This window comes from Salvelinus alpinus, chromosome 30 (genome assembly GCF_045679555.1).
Source record: "Salvelinus alpinus chromosome 30, SLU_Salpinus.1, whole genome shotgun sequence".
NCBI lineage: Eukaryota > Metazoa > Chordata > Actinopteri > Salmoniformes > Salmonidae > Salvelinus > Salvelinus alpinus.
This window is the reverse complement of record NC_092115.1, coordinates 26,207,817-26,229,518: the sequence shown is the minus strand read 5'-3', so window position 1 is coordinate 26,229,518 and position 21,702 is coordinate 26,207,817. Positions and strand designations below refer to the sequence as shown.

The window sequence follows — 21,702 nt, the reverse complement described above, 5'->3', positions numbered from 1 at the left end:
GAGATGGTGGACACAATCTCACCAATTACAAGCTGGCTTTCAAATACCATCCAATACAAAGTCAGACATATGGGTGTGCTACAGGGCGGTCGCACATGGTAGCATTTTTTGTTAGTGGGCCTAATTTTCCAGTGCGTGAAGCTGTCCCCGTAAGTGGCCGTATCAGTGGAGTACAGCAATTCTGCATCACCCACCCACTGACTGCTAATCTGGCTGCAAGGAACTTTACCAATGAAGCAGCCTACAAGGCAGAATTTATCAGCTTCTGAAGCTGCTATTGAATATGATCAAGCTCTGAGGCTGAAATTCTATCTGATCAGCTTGTCAGGAATTGAGCTCATCCACTCTGTATTAAACATTATCCATACAACTTTAAGTGTCCCTTAGACTTATACACATATCAGTTGTGCAAGCTAAAGGACACAATGTTTTATGGATAATATTTACATTTACAGATTGGATGAGCTCCATTCCTGAGAGGCTGATCAGATTCAATAGCAGCCTCATAGGCTGACGTCAGGATGCTGCCTTGTAGGCTGTCTTCAAGGAGCTCTACATATGAGGCTGTTATTAAAACTGATCAGCCTGCCAGGAATAGAGCTCACCCCCTGGATCGTATATGTATCTGCATATAAAGCACTTTGACAGCTAAGCTGCATGCAAGGAGCCTTACATATAAAAACAGTCTACAAGGCAGCATCATGACTCAGACCCGGTGGCAGGATAAAGTGCCTAAGGGGGCAGTTGAAATCTTTGAGTGGGAACAATTTAGGGGGGGTTCTAGCATTGGAATTATATTGAATTCTGCTTATATCACGCTATACCACAAACAAAGTTCAAATGCCGAGACTCCAGGACCTTTGAGTGCTTATGAAGTGACAGGCTACAGATTTTGCACCAACCTATCTCCGCTGCTCTGTATCAGTGCAATGGACAGCGCCTTTCCCACTAAAGCAAGGCCGTTTTGGTAATGGGCTAAAATAAAGGCTAAAAGATGAATGGGGTAAATCACCTATTACAAACAGACTATGTGAATGCAGCCATACACACAGCTGTCTTACCAAAATAATGCAAATTAAATACTGAAAGTAGTAGCCCAGTTATTCATGCATGCAAACCAAAATGTTTGGCTTAGAATACCGACAACTGCAAATGCGAAAGAATGTGAACAGAACAAAACAGCGGTATCAAGTAGGCCTAGTAAACCAAATATTAGATCGATAAAGGTATGGGGTCAGTATCGCCAACGTCAATATCGTGTTCTATTAAGTTTGTAGGGGTATCAGAAAACAAACCTGGAAATCTGCAAATCAGACCAACCATCTCTTTCCGCCCATCAACAGGTAGATGAGCGAGAAGGCTATCTAAAATATCCAGTGTCTTTGAATTTTTCAATCTACCCTGCAGTATGCAATCGTCGGGACCAGGAACATCTTCTTCCTCATGCATGAACCTAGCATGACAAGAACCCAGCGAAATAACGGTATTGGCCAAAAGAACAGGTTTACCGTCCTCTGTAGACTCCCACTGTACAACCTCAGAGGAACGTGCATAATAGGGTTTTAACAAATTTACATGGCACAGTTGGTGTGCTTTTCTCCGTTCTGGAGTGGCAACTAGATAGTTTTGCTCAGTGCACTGGCGCACAACCGTATATGGACCTTGAAACAGTAGTGACACTCTTCAAAGTGATCTTTACCACAGGAGTCAGGCTCAACCCTAATTGAATGAAACTCTGCCCGTGAACCAAAGTATCTCGGTGAGCGAGGCCCAAATCTCTCCAAACGCCCCCACTCACTCAGAATACGGGGCTCTGCAAAGACACTTGTGAGTCAAAACATACTCGTCCGCCGCTTCAGCGGTAGTCTTTACTTTTCGTTCGTTAATGTATGTGGCTTTATGATATGGGATGGTGTCCTTAAATTGCTCTAGCATAACCAGATCACACAGCCCTTGGAAAGTCATACCTGCAGAGGCGGAACAGCAGCGATTAAACTGTGAAGATAACAACCCCTAGGTAAATCTGGGTCACCTTCCCAGAGCAAACTCTCCCCTGAGAGCTTTCCTTCCCTAACCAGCTCTAGCCGCTCTTGTTGCAGCTTGATTTTAGCACGCTCCAAATCCTGTTTAAATTCCAATTCCTTTTCATACTTTACCTGATCAGCACGCTCCAAATCCTGTTTAAATTCCAATTCCTTTTCATACTTTACCCAATCAGCACGCTCCAAATCCTGTTTAAATGCCAATTCTTTTTCATATTTTACACGGTCCTGCTCTAGCTTCTCACGATCATGCTCTAGCTGTAACAGAAGCATTTCTTTCTGCTGTTCAAAAAGAAGACTACTAGGACTAACAAATGGAGCGGACCTTGTAACGTTACGGGGAGATGGCGAATCCTCAGCAGAGGCTGCACCAGTGGTAACTTCAAGAATACCACTCTCCGTCAGATTGGCCTTCAATATCAACCTAATATAATTTTTTAGACGTTTATCACTCATTTCAACCTTGTAGTGTTCAGAAATCTTCAACAGCTGTTCTTTAGTACATCATTCTAACAGTTCCTCTGATGGAAAGCGAATGAACTTGTCTACATTAGACGCCATAGTCAGAAGTAAACGAAAAAAATCTCACTCTTCTCCTCTGCTGAACACACCAGACCGTACCACAAGAGAAGTAACAATCACACTGGGCACCACAGAAGAAAGATGAGATACATATGGAGCTTCCCCAAAACCTACAGTAACTCAACCTTAGTTTTCGTGCAGATTTGCGGTGGGTAATTATGCACTGTAGCCCGCTGGCAAGGAAATAAACCACCCAGCACGCTGGCAGATTCCCCCAAGCCACGGATGTGCCCCCGAGACAACTGCTCAGTCCACAGACACCACACAAAAATAACAAACAAAATAACCATGCCCAACGTATTCCAAAATGAAACACATCGCTAAGCCTAACAGGGGAAAAAGGCTATAGCTCCGGGTAGCAAGTTTCACTACCCTATCCAAATCTCCCACTGAGGTACACAGCCGATTGTACTCACCTCCTCAGACCGATGTCCCAACAGCAAGTAGAGCAAGAGTTTCCAGGCTAGGCAGGGGCCTGGAAACTAACCAATGAACTCTCTCCAACGCAGCACACAACTAACTATACACCGCAGAGGCAAGTTTACCAAAAACAAACAAAGGCAACCAATACTGGGTCTATCAAACTCAAAAACTGTTACAGAAGATGCAAACAAAGCACCTACAGAATTGAACATTAACTCCACATTTTCTCCCTAACACAACACACATACTAGTAAGTCAAACGACACTAGTATTAGTCCTTCATAATGCAACAAAGTGCTATACGTCAAAATGTCTAGGAACAACCCTTATGATCCCGGATGAGCTCCCACTTGTCACGAACCGGCTCGAAGTTCGTAACAAAAGGGAGACAACGTGGAGACAAGGAATAACAAAATATATTTATTAAATAAAGTAAACTAAATACAATTAACAATGGTGTGTGTAATCAGTAATGTAAGTGAGTGTTTTGCATGCATAAATGTGATAATGCGGGGTGTTGAAAGGTGCCAAAGCAAACAACCAAAAGGCCACAAAAATACCACAACAAAATCTATAAAGGTGTCTGCATTTCTCTGACGACCCTCCCGGCTCCGCCCACCGACATCCTATTAAGGAAAACAAGAGCAAAGAGAAAGAATTCGGCAGACAGAGTGGGAGGGTTGTCACACAAGTGTCAACACCAGGAGGACTAGCAAAAGGAGAATAGCAAAAGCAGGAGAACGGGAAAAAACGCTGGTTGACTTGAAACATACAAGACGATCTGCCACAGAGAGACAGGAAACACAGGGATAAATACACTGGGGAAAACAAGCGACACCTGGAGGGAGTGGAGACAATAACAAGGACAGGTGAAACAGATCAGGGTGTGACAGTACCCCCTCCCCTAGGGGCGCTACCTGGCATCCTACCTGGGCGCATATCTGGCTGTCTTAAGCAGGGACCCAGCACCTCTCCTCTGGGCCATGACCCTCCCAGTCAACCAGGTACTGGAAACCCCTGCCCCGTGGTCAAACCCTCAGGAGGCATCTCACCATATACGCTGTCTGGCCATCGATGACCCGGGGGGAGGGATGGGCCTTGAAACAGAAGACAAAGGACAGTGAGACACAGGCTTGATCCTAGACACATGGAAGGTAGGGTGAATACGGAGGGTACGGGGTAACACAAGACGGACAGCAGTGGAACTCAGGACTCTGGAGGTGGGAAAAGGACCAATGAAATGGGGAGACAGCTTGCGGGACTCCATCCGAAGGGGCAGATCCCGAGTGGAAAGCCATACCCTCTGCCCAATGCGGTAGCGGGGAGCTGGGGTCCAGCGATGGTCCACTTGTCGATGATACCTGGAGTTGGTCTTGAAGATAGCCGCCCTGGCTCTTCTCCAGATATGTCGACAGCGGCGGACAAACATCTGGGCCGAGGGTACGGTGACCTCCTGCTCTTGAAACCAACAGTGCGGTATCATCTGCATAGAGGAAAAGGTCACATGTACAGGCAGATTTCAGATCATTTATATCCACACTGTACAAATAAAATGTATTCCCCATTTGAATGTTTCTAATGTACAATCTACAGTACATCACTGTGAAATGCTAGTTACATCACTTTTTCAAAATATCAAATTCCCTACTGTACCTGGCTAAGGATTCACATTACAGCTGGCCAACTGGGTTTCTCAACTCCACAATATGTATGTGAATGATGTAGCTACATCGTGGAGTTGAGAAACTCGGCTAGCCAGCTAGTAGCTATAGATTGTAACACCAGATAATGTGATTTAACCAAAACATTTTGGCATCCATTATATTGTTTATTGTAGCAAAAATAATTTTAGACCAACCTTAGCGATAGCGTCTTTGCCCTCAATTTGTCGAAAAGGGAGTGTCATCAAATGTCCGTGACAGGTTGCAAGGGGTCCTTTTGAATTTAGAAAATGCTAAGTTATTAAAATAAATAAACATTTTCTATTTCAAGTCTTCTCTCGTTGATTGAGACGGGTGTCTGTCATCATGACATGTGGCACTTTGGGGTGGACCCACTTGGCTCAATCAATGAGAGAAGACTTGAAATAAACAAGATGGCGGTGAACACATTGTTGAATGTGGAGCTAATGTTGTAAACCGTGATTGACCACACACTCCAGCACACTAGGTGGCGGCATATACCTTTAATGTTTGTTTTTTCGGACTGCCATTATATCGAAGAAGAAGAAGTAGTACACGTTGTATTATTTCATATTTATTTTAATAACAGAGCATTTTCTAAATTCAAACGGAACCCCTGCAATTGGACACGGATATTTTTTGGGACTCCTGTTTCCACAAATGAAGGACGATTTGCTACACAAAACAGTACCTAACCTGTAGCTCCCTGTATAATGGATACCAAAATGTTTTGGTTAAATCCCATTATCTGGTGTTAAAATCTGTAGCTAGCCAGCTAGTTACTTTACTAAGGCTTCATGCATGCTTAATCTAACTATATATTGTGACTAGATCAGGCCTCCGTTCTGGTTCTGATCAACCAGGCTTTTGTTCCAGCCCAGCACCAACACGTCAGATTCAATACTTTGTTATCCAGACTGGAGATCATGATTTGAGTTAGTTTAGTGCTGGGGCTGGAACAAAAGCATTCACCCAGTACAGCAGCTCTCCAGGACCCTGAGCTATATATAGATGGGTAACACCCACCCTCCAGTCTTGCTGGACATAGACAACAAAATCAATACATTTTGAGAATGTAGGCTCATCTATTAGAGCTGGGCCATATGGACAAATATTATAACAAATAATATTGCCAGAACCCTGAATTGATGCAAGAAAAAGAGTTTATAACATTGTGCACCACAGTTTTTATTTTGATCATCCTTTAAACTAGTGCAATTAGTTTGATGGTTGTAGCCATCAAATGTCCCATTAACAATCACCCATATTAGCAAACAGATTTAATTTAAAACTTCACATTTCTCTAGTATAGGCTATGTATTGTAATGAACGATATCAGCAAAATGCCTGCAATAAGTGATCGGTATGTGTCACACCCTGGCCTTAGTTACCTTTGTTTTCATTATTATTTTAGTTAGGTCAGGGTGTGACATGGGGAATGTATGTGTTTTGGTTTGTCTAGGGGTTTGTACGTTTAATGGGTCAGTGTCTTGTCTAGGTGTTTGTATGTCTATGGCTGCCTAGATTGGTTCTCAATTAGAGGCAGCTGTGGTTTATTGTCTCTGATTGAGAGCCATATTTAAGGCAGCCATAGGCATTTGGGTTTTGTGGGTAATTGTCTATGTTGTACGTTTATAGCTTCACGATCGTTTGTTGTTTTGTTTAGGTTTATAATAGTGTTTGTTTCGTGTTTTTCTTTATTCTCAAATAAAAGAGAATGTATTTTTCACACGCTGCGCCTTGGTCCACTTCTTCCACTCAAGACGATCGTGACAGTATGGTTGGTGTCGATCATTTTTGGTTTATTGTCCCAGCTCTAGTGTCTATATATTTTACATGTAGCATTGTGTATCCTATTTCTATTTATTGGACTATAGCATCAAGGCATATGCCACTGAAGAACATCAAGATGGTCCATCTGTATTCCCACCCAGACCTCCCCATACCTGTCAATATGCCTGCAGACACTGTTTGACAAGGATGCCTTGCTCAGCTGGGGTTACTGATGAAAAGGGGGTGACTAGTCTATAGTGTACTGTACTTGCAAAAATAGGGACACGGACATGCCATCCTTCCACATTTTATATATCCTTGCAGTAAATTACCTATTTAGGTATCCTAGAGCAGACTAAAATTCATTACATTTTATTTAATAAATAGAACATGACCAGTATTTGCAGAAGTGGAGGCTCCTCAGAGGAGGAAGGGGAGGGACATCCTTGTAACGTCCTGACCAGAGTTCTTATGTGTTTTGCTTGTTTAGTGTTGGTCAGGACGTGAGCTGGGTGGGAATTCTATGTTGTGTGTCTAGTTTGTCTGTTTCTGTGTCCAGCCTAATATGGTTCTCAATCAGAGGCAGCTGTCAATCGTTGTCCCTGATTGAGAATCATATATAGGAGGCTTGTTTTGTGTTGGGATTTTGTGGGTGATTGTTTCCTGTCTCTGTGTTTTGTCTGCACCAGATAGGGCTGTCTCGGTTTTCACATTTGTTATTTTGTTACTTGTATTAGTGTTACCGTTTATTCGTCTAATTAAACATGTTGAACACTAGCCGTGCTGCATTTTGGTCCTCTCCTTCACCTATGGAAGAAAACCGTTACAATCCTCCTTAGTGAATTTCATAAAAAATCTAAATAGTTAAACATTAAAAAAGCTATCCTTTTTAGATAAAACTATACTAAATATATTCATATGTGCCAGTGTTGTGCCTTTAGATTTTGAGAAAATGAACAACTAAGGAAGACTTTTTCAGCTCTCATTGACTTCTCAAACCCCAAGCCTGGCCTACACTGCTTGGTCTGTTTCGCAGGCGTTCCAGGAAGTCTTGCGATGTTGCGCGTCTGGGTTTAAAAACTGTGACAAAGTAGCCAATCGCCGCTCAGATTCACACATCGAGGAAATAAAGGTTGATCAAATAGGAATGAAGGCGGGATCTGCATTGAATAGCAATAGAGACTGGGAATTCATTTCCTTATTCCGCATTGTTCCCCAAAATATTCTGCAAGTCTGTGTGACAGTAGACTGTTCTAGATTGCGCAGATTGAAAACGCACCAGTTTGAATAATCATGATGCAATGTTCCAAGTTGTCAAATTAGGGTTTGTAAGGTCATGAAACTTCATGGAAATTAGTTGAATTATTTTTGTTAATGTAATTCACGAAGGCACCCTCTTAAACATCTACATACCAGCAATTATTACCAGCATGTTTGTGTGCTGGGTTTGTGCCAGTGTGAGTGGGCCGTTGCCCGAGGAGAGAGAGCAGGACATTTTGTCACGCCCTGACTTTAGTTATATTTGCTTTCTTTATTATTTGGTTAGGTCAGGGTGTGACAAGGGGTGGTTTGTTTAGTTTTTGTATTGTCTAGGGGTTTTTGTCTTGTCTAGGGTTTTTTGTTATCTATGGGGATTTTGTATTGTCTAGGGGTTGTAGGTTTATGGTGGCCTGAGTGGGTTCCCAATAAGAGACAGCTGTTTATCGTTGTCTCTGATTGGGGAGCCTATTTAGGTTGCCATTTTCCATGTTGGTTTGGTGGGTAGTTGTACATGTTTAGTTGCCTGTGAGCACTATGTTGGCGTCACGTGGTTGTTTTGGTGGTGAATTCTTATATTAAACAAGTATGTACGCTCTAAACGCTGCGCCTTGGTCCACTCCTTTAAACGGCCGTGACACATTTGAGCAGCAGGTATAACATAATGGCAGACAACAGACAAACCAGTAGCAGTTCTCGCTAGTTAACTCTAGCTATCTAAGCATTAACGTCATTGTCGCTTTTCCACCTGCACTGTAGACTCTAAATGAATCTGCACCGTTGGAAAACTGGGATTCCCCTCTATTAAACAGTAGCCATGTAATTGCAACACAAAAAAATATTCTAATAATAGTCTAAATGACAAATAACTGGCTGTGCATAGATCTCTGCTGAAACATAAATATTTTAGCCTTATACACTGAACAAAAATATAAATGCAACATGTTAAAGTGTTGGTCCCATGTTTCATGAGCTGAAATAAGATCTCAGAAATGTTCCATAAACAATAAAAACATATTTATCAAAACTTTTGTGCACAAATTTATTTCCATTCCTGTTCAATCTAATTTATTTATAAAGCCCTTCTTACATCAGCTGATATCTCAAAGTGCTGTACAGAAACCCAGCCTAAAACCCCAAACAGCAAGCAATGCAGGTGTAGAAGAAACTCCCTAGTAAGGCCAGAACCTAGGAAGAAACCTAGAGAGGAACCAGGCTATGAGGGGTGGCCAGTCCTCTTCTGGCTGTGCTGGGTGGAGATTATAACAGAACATGGCCAAGATGTTAATAGATGACTAGCAGGGTTAAATAATAATAATCACAGTGGTTGTCGAGGATGCAACAGGTCAGCACCTCAGGAGTAAATGTCAGTTGGCTTTTCATAGCCGATCATTCAGAGTATCTCTACCGCTCCTGCTGTCTCTAGAGAGTTGAAAACAGCAGGTCTGGGACAGGTAGCACGTATGGTGAACAGGTCAGGGTTCCATAGCAGAACAGTTGAAACTGGAGCAGCAGCACGGCCAGGTGGACTGGGGACAGCAAGGAGTCATCAGGCCAGGTAGTCCTGAGGCATGGTCCTAGGGCTTAGGTCCTCCGAGAGAAAGAAAGAGAGAGAGAAAGGGAATTAGAGAGAGCATACTTAAATTCACACAGGACACCGGATAAGAGGAGAAATACTCCAGATATAACAGACTGACCCTAGCCCCCCGACACATAAACTACTGCAGCATAAATACTGGAGGCTGAGACAGGAGGGGTCGGGAGACACTGTGGCCCCATCCGACGATACCCCCGGACAGGGCCAAACAGGCAGGATACAAACCCACCCACTTTGCCAAAGCACAGCCCCCACACCACTAGAGGGATATCTTCAACCACCAACCTACCATCCTGAGACAAGGCCGAGTATAGCCCACAAAGATCTCTGCCACGGACAGATCCACAAAGATCTCTGCTCCCAAGGGGGAGCGCCAACCCTGGACAGGAAGATCACGTCAGTGACTCAACCCACTCAAGTGACGCACCCCTCCTAGGGACGGCATGGAAGAGCACCAGTAAGCCAGTGACTCAGCCCCTGTAATAGGGTTAGAGGCAGAGAATCCCAGTGGAGAGAGGGGAACCAGCCAGACAGAGACAGCAAGGGCGGTTCGTTGCTCCAGTGCCTGTCCGTTCACCTTCACACTCCTGGGCCAGACTACACTCAATCATAGGACCTACTGAAGAGTCTTCAAAAAGACTTAAAGTTTGAGACTGAGTCTGCGTCTCTCACATGGGTAGGCAGATCATTCCATAAAAATGGAGCTCTATAGGAGAATACCCTGTCTCCAGCTGTTTGCTTAGAAATTCTAGCGACAGTAAGGAGGCCTGCGTCTTGTGACCGTAGCGTACGTGTAGGTATGTACGGCAGGACCAAATCGGAAAGATAGGTAGGAGCAAGCTCATGTAATGCTTTGTAGGTTAGCAGTAAAACCTTGAAATCAGTCCTTGCCTTAACAGGAAGCCAGTGTAGAGAGGCTAGCACTGGAGTAATATGATCACATTTTGGAGTTCTTGTCAAGATTCTAGCAGTCGTGTTTAGCACTAACTGAAGTGTATTTAGTGCTTTATCCGGGTAGCCGGAAAGTAGAGCATTGCAGTAGTCTAACCTAGAAGTGACAAAAGCATGGATTCATTTTTCTGCATCATTTTTGGACAGAAAGTTTCTGAATTTTGCAATGTTACGTATATGGAAAAAAGCTGTCCTTGAAACAGTGTTGATATGTTCGTCAAAAGAGAGATCAGGGTCCAGAGTAATGCCGAGGTCCTTCACAGTTTTATTTGAGACGACTGTACAACCATCAAGATTAATTGTCAGATTTAACAAAAGATCTCTTTGTTTCTTGGGACCTAGAACAAGCATCTCTGCTTTGTCTGAGTTTAAAGGTAGAACATTTGCAGCCATCCACTTCCTTATGTCTGAAACACAGGCTTCCAGGGAGGGCAATTTTGGGGCTTCACCATGTTTCATCAAAATGTACAGCTGTGTGTCATCCGTATAGCAGTGAAAGTTAACATTATGTTTTCGAATGACATCACCAAGAGGTAAAATATATAGTGAAAACAATAGTGGTCCTAAAACATAACCTTTTACATTTACAGTTGATTTGTCAGAGGCCAAACCATCCACAGAGACAAACTGATATCTTTCCGACAGATAAGATCTAAACCAGGCCAGAACTTGTCCGTGTAGACCAATTTGGGTTTCCAATCTCTCCAAAATAATGTGGTGATCTATGGTATCAAAAGCAGCACTAAGGTCTAGGAGCACGAGGATAGATGCAGAGCCTCGGGTCGAACGCCATTAAAAGGTAATTTACCTTCACAAGTGCAGTCTCAGTGCTATGATGGGGTCTAAAACCAGACTGAAGCGTTTCGTATACATTTTTTGTCTTCAAGAAGGCAGTGAGTTGCTGCGCAACAGCATTTTCAAAACATTTTGAGAGGAATGGGAGATTCGATATATGCCGATAGTTTTTTATATTTTCTGGGTCAAGGTTTTGCTTTTTCAAGAGAGAATTTATTACTGCCACTTTTAGTGAGTTTGGTACACATCTGGTGGATATAGAGCCGTTTATTATGTTCAACATAGGAGGGCCAAGCACAGGAAGCAGCTCTTTCAGTAGTTTAGTTGGAATAGGGTCCAGTATGCAGCTTGAAGGATTAGAAGCCTTGATTATTTTCATCATTGTGTCAAGAGATATAGTACTAAAACACTTGAGCGTCTCCCTTGATCCTAGGTCCTGGCAGAGTTGTGCAGACTCAGGACAACTGAGCTTTGGAGGAATACGCAGATTTAAAGAGGAATCCCTAATGTGCTTTCTAATGATCATGATCTTTTCCTCAAAGAAGTTAATGAATTCATCACTGCTGAAGTGAAAGCCATCCTCACTTGCGGAATGCTGCTTTTTAGTTACCTTTGCCACAGTATCAAAAATACATTTTGGATTATTCTTATTTTCCTCAATTAAGTTGGAAAAATAGGATGATCGAGCAGCAGTGAGGGCTCTTCGATACCGCACGGTACTCTTTCCAAGCTAGTCGGAAGACTTCCAGTTTGGTGTGGCGCCATTTCCGTTCCAAATTTCTGGAAGCTTGCTTCAGAGCTCGGGTATTTTCTGTACACCAGGGAGCTAGTTTCTTATGACAAATGTTTTTTGTTTTTAGGGATGCAACTGCATCTAGGGTATTGCTCAAGGTTAAATTGAGTTCCTCAGTTAGGTGGTTAACTGATTTTTGTACTCTGACGTCCTTGGTTAGGCAAAGGGAGTCTGGAAGGGCATCTTGGAATCTTTGGTTTGTCTGAGAATTTATAGCACGACTTTTGATGATCCTTGGTTGGGGTCTGAGCAGATTATTTGTTGCAATTGCAAACATAATAAAATGGTGGTCCGATAGTCCAGGATTATGAGGAAAAACATTAAGATCCACAACATTTATTCCACGGGACAAAACTAGGTCCAGAGTATGACTGTGGCAGTGAGTAGGTCCGGAGACATGTTGGACAAAACCTGTTAGTGAGCATTTCTTCTTTGCCCATAATACATACACCTGACAGGTGTGGCATTTCAAGAAGCTAAGTAAAAAGCATGATCATTACACAGGTGCACCATGTGCTGGGGAAAATAAAAGGCTACTCTAAAATGTGTAGTTTTGTCACACACACAATGCCACAGATGTCTCAAGTTTTGAGGGAGTGTGCAATTAGCATGCTAACTGCAGGAATGTCCAAGAGAGCTGTTGCCAGAGAATTTAATGTTAATTTCTCTACCATAAGCCACCTCCAACGTTGTTTTAGAGAATTTGGCAGTACGTCCAACCGGCCTCACAACCGCAGACCATTAGTGTGAAGTTATGTGTGCGAAGGGTTTGCTGATGTCAACGTAGTGGTGGTGGGGTTATGGTATGGGCAGGCATAAGCTACGGACAACGAACACAATTGTGACAATTGACAAAAAGGCCCATTGTGAGGCCCATATTTTTAAGGTATCTATGACCAACAGATGCATATCTGTATTCCCAGTCATGTGAAATCCATAGATTAGGGCCTGATTAATTAATTTACATTTACTGATTTCCTCATATGAACTGTAAATCAGTAATATTTTTGAAATTGTTGCATGCTGTGTTTATATTTTTGTTCAGTAGATATAAACATGTCTAGTTAGATACTGTACTGTACTTTGCTTTGAAGTGTTGTGGGAGAATCAGAATTAGCTAAGTAACATAGATAATTAAGATGTCTTATCTGCAGAATATGTTTATATGATTGAACTCTTGTTATTAGAATGTCTCCCTACAGACTCTGGTGTTGGCGATTGCACTTCCTCCCTCATATGGGCCTCAGTCACCTGGGTCCCATATGAGGGGAGAAGTCAGGCTTGTCTATCACATGTCCCTGTTGCTATGCAGAATATGAGAAAGAGATTAGGGCAAAGGAGGTGAGAAGGGAACATTGTAGAGACAAGTGATTGGTTCCCCATTACTCACACCATCCCTTCACATGGTTCATATTAGATACACATTCACCTATGGAAACAATGTCTGTGCGTCAGTCACCCCCTCTTTGGGTCTTGGGGGAGATTGTCCTCTCCCCTGGTTCCCTTTTTAGCAAGATGGAGACTAAGTAACGAAAGATGTCATTTTGTGTTCTTTGTACTGAACAAAACAACAAGTTCTTTGTACTGGAGGCAGAGTGCTGGCACAGGATGTGTGGGGTTGGTGTTTGGAACCATTGTACGTCATCTCTGAGGTTGCACCTATCTTGCGATGGTATTTAACCAAGAGGCTCACTCCACTCAGTGGGCCTTCACTCTATTCCCTTTTGCGGAGGTATTGTGACCATCTCCCTTATCGATAAGTTATTTTGATAAAGTTTATATCCTGATTGGTGATTGACCTTGTCTCTCCTCATTATTGATTAAAATATATACCCCAGAAGTAGCTTACCTTACCCATTTGATCCCTGATTCATTGAATGAGGGAATCATTTAATAAAGACAAAAGAATTTGGTTGTAATGTTACAATATTTTATATCAAGGGGGGCAACCATCCTCCAGGATAGCTACTGCATGGGTTTGCAGGCTTTTGTTCAAGCCCTGGTCTAACCACAATGTAGCCTAAACATCAGCTGCTCAGCAGGGCCATGATAAGATGGCGCCGACAGACATGGCAGCTCTGCTTCTAGCTCCTAAGCCACTTTGCAGTGTTTTTTAATTTTTGTGTGTTATTTCTTACATCATTAGCCCAGAAGGTTTTTTGTGTTATTACATACAGCCGGAAAGAACTTTTGGATATCAGAGCAGCGGTAACTCACCAGCATTATGACCAGGAATACGACTTTCCCGAATTGGAGCCTTTGTTCTTAACCCCAGGGCAATTTATCTTATCCAAGAGGCTGCTTCAAGACGCCGCCGTCGGAGAAGCGGTATACGGAGTGGCCTTCTAGTCCAACTCAGGACGCATGCACACCATCCACTGCTTCCGAGTATATTACTTGTTAATGTTCATTCTCTGTACAATAAAGTAGACGAGCTCAGGATGAGGATCTCCTTCCAGAGAGACATCACGGACTGTAACATACTCTGTTTCACGGAATCATGGCTCTCTCCGGATATACTGTCCCGTTCATACAGCCATCTGGGTTCTCAGTACATTGCACAGACAGGAATAAAGAATTCTCCGGGAAGAAGAAAGGCGTGGTGTATGTTTCATGATTAACTACTCATGGTGTGATTGTGATAACATACAGAAACTCAAGTCCTTTTGTTCACCTGACCTAGAATACCTCATAATCAAATAACGACCGTATTACCTCCCAAGAGAATTCTCTTCGGTTAAAGTTACAGCCATGCATATTCTCCCTCAAGCCAATACCACGATGGCCCTCAATGAACTACACTGGACTTTGTGCAAACTGTAAACCACATATCCTGAGGCCGCATTTATTGTAGCTGGGGATTTTATCAAAGCAAATTTGAGGAAAATGCTACCGAAGTTCTATCAACACATTGACTGTAGGACTCACGCTGCTAAAACGCTCAACCACTGTGACTATCCCTTCTAGGATGCCTACAAGGCCCAACCCACCCTCCCTTCGGCAAATCAGATCATGACTCCATTTTGCTCCTCCCTTCTTATAGGCAGAAACTCAAACAGAAAGTACCTGTGCTAAGGTCTATTCAACGCTGGTCTGACCAATCTGAATCCATGCTTCAAAATTGTTTTGGTCAAGCGGACTGGAATATTTCGCCTCTGAGAATAACATTGACGTATACACGGACACATTGACCGAGTTCATCAGGAAGTGTATAGGGGATGTTGTTCCCACTGTGACTATTAAAACCTACCCAAACCAGAAATCGTTGATAGATGGCAGCATTTGTGCAAAACTGAAAGCACGAACCACCGCATTTAACCAATGCAAGGTGACTGGGAATATGGTTGAATACAAACAGTGTAGTTATTCCCTCCAGAAGGCAACCAAACAGGCAAAACGTCAGTACAGACACAAAGTGGAGTCGCAATTCAACGGCTCAGACATGAGACGGATATGTGACAGGGTCAACAGACAATCACGAATTACAAAGGGAAAACCAGCCACGTCGCGGACACCGACGTCTTGCTGCCGGACAAGCTACACACCTTCTTCACCCGCTTTGAGGATAACCCAGTGCCACTGACGCGGCCCGCTCCCAAGGACTGTGGGCTCTCCTTCTCAGTGGCTGACGTGAGTAAGACATTTAAGCGGGTTAACCCTCGCAAGGATGCCGGCCCAGACAGCATCCCTAGCCGCGTCATCAGAGCATGCGCAGACCAGCTGGCTGGAGTGTTTACGGACATATTCAATCTCTCTCTCTCCCAGTCTGCTGTCCCCACTTGCTTCAAGATGTCCACCTTTGTTCCTGTACCCAAGAAAGAAAAGGTAACTGAACTAAATTCTATCACCCCGTAGCACTCACTTCTGTCATCATTAAGTGCTTTGAGAGGTTAAGGAACATATCACCTCTACCTTACCTGACAGCTCATCATTAAGCTCGGGGCCCTGGGTCTGAACCCTACCCTGTGCAACTGGGTCCTGGACTTCCTGACAGGACGCCCCCAGGTGGTGAAGGTAGGAAACAACACCTCCACTTTGCTGATCCTCAACACAGAGGCCCCACAAGGGTGCATGCTCAGCCCCCACCTGTACTCCCTGTTCACCCATGACTGCGTGGCCAGGCACGCCTCCAACTCAATCATCAAGTTTGCAGACAACACAACAGTAGTAGGCCTGATTACCAACAATGACGAGACAGCCTAAAGGGAGGAGGTGAGGGCCCTGGTGGAGTGGTGCCAGGAAAATAACCTGATTGTCGACTTCAGGAAACAGCAGAGGGAGCACGCCCCTATCCACATTGACGTGACCGCAATGGAGATAGTGGAAAGCTTCAAGTTCCTCGGTGCACACATCACTGACAATCTGAAATGGTCCAAGCACACAGACAGTGTGGTAATGAAGGCGCAACAGCGCCTCTTCAACCTCAGGAGGCTGAAGACATTTGGCTTGGCCCCTAAGACCCTCACAAACTTTTACAGATGCACAATTGAGAGCATCCTGTCAGGCTGTATCACCGCCTGCTACGGCAATTTCACCACCCGCAACCGCAGGGCTCTCCAGAGGGTGGTACAGTCTGCCCAACGCATCACCGGGGGCACACTGCCTGCCCTCCCAGGACACCTACTGCACCCGATGTCACAGGAAGGCCAAAAAGATAATCACGGACATCAACCACCCGAGCCATGTCCTGTTCAACCCGCTACCATCCAGAAGGTGAAGTCAGTACAGGTGCATCAAAGCTGAGACCGAGACTGAAAAAACAGCTTTTATCTCAAGGCCATCAGACTGTTAAATAGCCATCACTAGCCGGCTACCACCCGCTTACTCAATCCTGCACCCTAGAGGCTGCTGCCCTATATACTGTACATAGACATGGGATCACTTTAATAATGGAACACTAGTCACTTTAATAATGTTTACATAATGCTTTACTCATTTCATATGCATATATTGTGTTCTATTCTACTGTATTTTAGTCAATGCCACCCCAACATTTGAATATTTCTTAATTCCATTCTTTTACTTTTAGATTTGTGTGTATTGTTGGCAATTGTTAGATACTACTGCACTGTTAAAGTAGGAACACAAGCATTTCACTACACCCGCAATAACATCTGCTAAATATGTATATGTGACCAATAAAATGTGATTTGATTTGATAAGCAGACTTGGGTGTTTCAGGGCTGGATCAAAAGCCAAGCCTGCACACCCAGGACCTCTCCAGATGGAGGGTTGACCACATTTTAACAACATGTGACTAACAGTGCAGTTCTACTTTGTGGGGGTTTGATCAAGGGCACAACGGCAAGAGAGAGAGAGAGCTAGCTAGCTAGTTATATTTGGTTGTATTTATTTTTATATTATATTTATTTATTACTTTCACTTAACTAGCAAATGCAGCTAGCTAGTTAAGCCTACTCAAACAGAGAGGTATGCTATGTTAGCTAGCTGGCTATGGCTATCCAACACTGGAACTCTTCCAAGTCAAGTTAAGCTTTTTAACTGCTAAACTGCTTTCTGACTGTACACTATACTGCATGATTGTAGCAGGTTTACTAATGTGTTAGTTCTAGTAGTTCTAGTTGACTATAACATGACAACGATGTAGGCTGTGTGTAGGGGTCATGGTATGAAGGTTTGGCTTGGAAAGGTTTTTCACCTGGTGACAGACATCTGATGTGTTGTGCACTGAAGTCCACAAGCGAAGAGAAAAGGTGAGAGGAGGAGAGCGTGTAGATAGTTGCGAGAAGGAATTATATATGTACAACGAGCAAAGTGATCATGCTCAACCTGTGTACCTACATTGTAAACTTTCATTCATAGGCTAGGTTGTAGCAACCTCATGATGGGTACAGGGAAAATTTGAGAAGCATGTAGTAGCTTGAACCTATCGATGTTACATTAAGCTGGATGAATGGAATATTAATGAAAAAAATGATCATCCTCCGCATCTTAAACGGCACCGATCCCTACTGATTTGCATTACATACATTCACTCACTGATCATGTATTCTCTGTTTGCAGTGAGCTGAGCATTAAGAATTGGATCATGTCCATGTTATATGCTGGGCATGAGTCTCACATTGTTGTAACTTTAATGTGTTACAGAGTTAATGTTTAAGTTAATTCATTGAGCTGTATCTAAAGATATTTCTTTACAGTTATTTACATATGTAATTGTATTGGTTAGTATTGAATTACGCTTTTGACTGCAAGTTCCAGAATGCCTTGCGACAGGAAGTAGAGAGTGAACGCGCTAGTTAAGTTCAATTACAGGTGATTACGTTTGGCTCCTTTGCGCTAGCATCTTAGCATTGCTTTGTAGAATCTAAAGTTGTTAAATGTAACGTGATCAAGAATTATTACTAAAAGAAGCTTTCATATCAAACCCGACGTCCCGAGTCATTACTTTGAAGATAGTTATTCTATACACATGGCATGGCTCCATCCCTACTGTGCACAGGAAAAGACATTAACCCACCTGACTCGACCCTGGTTTTCTTTGCAAGCCGCTTCCTGTCTTTCTGGGTGCCTTATACAGAAAGGTGTGGTTTGACCCAAAGACGTTTCTTATTCTCCTTTCTTTTGTTTTGTTTCAGAGTTACAAGTAAGGACGATTACTTTTTAAGTGTCGGCCTGGCCTATATGTTCATCAGGATCACCTGGCAAATCCTAAACCTCTGGGACTGAGTATTATCTGAGTGAACCATGTGGAGTGTTGACAGAGGAAAAACAGGGAGTGTGACATTGGGAAGAGACCCAGGACAGAGAACAAGGGAGCTTTGGATGTGAATGACACTCAACCCTCCTCTGCTTCAGCTTCCAAGCCTGAGAGCAGATCTAGTAGCTGTACTGACCGAGTTTAGCCACCAGGTGGGAGTAGAACCTCAGGGAGCAGCTGCAGCAGGAATGGCATTGACAAATAATTTTACCATCATTTAACTAGGCAAGTCAGTTAAGAACAAATTCTTATTTACAATGACAGCCTAGGAACAGTGAGCTAACTGCCTTGCTCAGAATGACAGTTTTTTACCTTGTCAACTCCGGGATTCAATCTAGCAACCTTTCGGTTACTGGCCCAACTCTCTAACCGCTAGGCTACCTTCCTCCCCTCGTAGAGGATAAGGAGCCATGCAAACAGGCTTGTTCAAAGACTGACATTGATGTCTCAACGACCTACACTGTGCACAGCCTTCTCTCAGCAAACTGATCCATACATACTTGACATCGACCTTGATTTTTTTCTCTTGTAAGAATCCCTTCAAGGAGATGTCCACACAGGTAAAGGCAATGATCTGTAACTGTTGGAAACGAGAGGCTTAGCCTTCTCAAGGAAACATATACTGCTGAGATGAAGCAGATTTCTTACTTAGTATCAGCAAAAGTGTTGTAAGATGTTTAGATGTGTTGCTTGTCATGTCATGATTTGACGCCATCAGTTTTACTCCCCCTCCTACCATAGGAGCAGTACACTATTCTACAGGTGCTATGTATACAGCTTTATTAAACCTAGTGAAGACCCAGATGAGATAAGAGAAAATACTGTGTCTTTTCCAAAAGTGTTATGTGTTTCAGAAGGTGTCTTTGTATCAGAAGCATGTGGTGTTTCTCTTCTACTGTACACTACAACTGTGTCATGTTGTGTTGTGTTCAGGAGGAATTGACAGAGTGTGTGAAGAGACATATCCAGCAGCTGGAGGATCTGGAGACAGCATTTGAAGACCTGGTGGAGGATGATAGTAAGGAGATTGTCAGGTGCTGGGCTGCCAACCCTGGGTAGGGTAAATCTCTACCTGCCTTACAGTAACTCTGTTGCCAACCCTGGATAAATCTGCTCTAGCTGCCAGGCAGAAACTGCTGCATCACCCCAACTAGGCCTAATCTTCAGTCGGAAACCTTTTTTCTTAAGAACCCTTCTCTCAGCACTGTTCAGTCATATAATACCAGCACAATATCAGAACTGGGGAGAGGTTAGATTGAGATCTACGTCTGGTGATTTTTCCCTCATACATCAATATCTATGCTATTCCTCCCATGAACAGATATAATATATTTTGTGTGTAATCAAGTTTTTCTTGGGGGTTGATCACCTCTCTGTTGTCTGCCTCTCGTTGATACCAGTTGTCATAGTCTCATGTCAGAATTAGATGTTCATCCATGTTTAAGGTTAAGTTCAGGCATTATCTCCAAATTATTACGGTAAGGGTTAAGGTTTGGGAAAGGCTTAAAACAAAAAATATACATAACTACTTTCTATAGCTGAACAACCTTTCGAATCAGAGGCAAGAGGCAGATACTTATGCCCATCCGCCATCTCCGTCCACAACTCCCTAGCAAACCCGAAACCAACTTGAAGGTAACAGAGCTCACTGTTGCCCCGAGTGGCCGGTTTCCACGTCATCTTCTGACGTCCTCCGACAGGGATGGACATCGAGTACTGACCTGTATCATGGGTAACCTGGCTGCTCACTGTCTGAATTAGATTTGGATGTCATAAGGCTATCATTGTAGCTTAAACGATACATGCATGGTACTGTAGGGTGTCTCCTGGTTGGGGAGGTGATGTTCATGTTGGAAATATATCTCATATTTGTTTTCTAATCAAATATTTGCACAATCATAACGTGGCCTGTGACTACGAACTTGTAAAATTACTGCTTTTTCAACGATATGGTCATCACCATTGGTATATTTTTCTTGCTACATTGCTAATTCAATATATTTCCAGGGAAGGGAAATGGAATGAGGAAGAACATAATGTAGCACTAATGACAAAGGTCAATCTCTAAATTTAGCCTGTCATTTACAATCAATCTCTAAATTTAGCCTGTCATTTACAATCAATCTCTAAATTTAGCCTGTCATTTACAATCAATCTCTAAATGTAGCCTGTCATTTACAATCCATCTCTAAATTTAGCCTGTCATTTACAATCAATCTCTAAATTTAGCCTGTCATTTACAATCAATCTCTAAATTTAGCCTGTCATTTACAATCAATCTCTAAATGTAGCCTGTCATTTACAATCAATCTCTAAATGTAGCCTGTCATTTACAATCAATCTCTAAATGTAGCCTGTCATTTACAATCAATCTCTAAATGTAGCCTGTCATTTACAATCAATCTCTAAATGTAGCCTGTCATTTACAATCAATCTCTAAATTTAGCCTGTCATTTACAATCAATCTCTAAATGTAGCCTGTCATTTACAGCTAAAAGGGTTTTACTTTGCTGCTTCTTTTCAACCTTTTACTCTTAAAGGCACAATGCTGATAAAACGATGGCTTTCATTATGTGGATGGCTCATACTATTCTATCCCTTCCTGGTGCTTCTCCCTCTCTAATAGGGGTGATGATGAGGATGTTGTTGATGATGATGATGAATGTGCAACAGCAGGGTCTGACCTGTGATTGTGTCTCCCTCTCTAATAGGGGTGATGATGAGGATGTTGATGATGATGAATGTGCAACAGCAGGGTCTGACCTGTGATTGTGTCTCCCTCTCTAATAGGGGTGATGATGTTGATGATGATGATGATGAATGTGCAACAGCAGGGTCTGACCTGTGATTGTGTCTCCCTCTGTGATGGTGGTGGTGATGATGAATGTGCAACAGCAGGGTCTGACCTGTGATTGTATCTCCCTCTGTGATGATGGTGGTGATGATGAATGTTCAACAGCAGGGTCTGACCTGTGATTGTGTCTCCCTCTGTGATGGTGGTGGTGATGATGAATGTTCAACAGCAGGGTCTGACCTGTGATTGTGTCTCCCTCTGTGATGGTGGTGGTGATGATGAATGTGCAACA

General features: G+C 43.1%; 1 pseudogene; it reads left to right on the top strand.

The window, feature by feature from the left end:
- The first annotated feature begins 4,452 nt into the window (after nt 1–4,452).
- LOC139560001 (UPF0489 protein C5orf22 homolog) lies at nt 4,453–21,385 on the top strand (annotated as a pseudogene).
- Nucleotides 21,386–21,702: the final 317 nt, after the last annotated feature.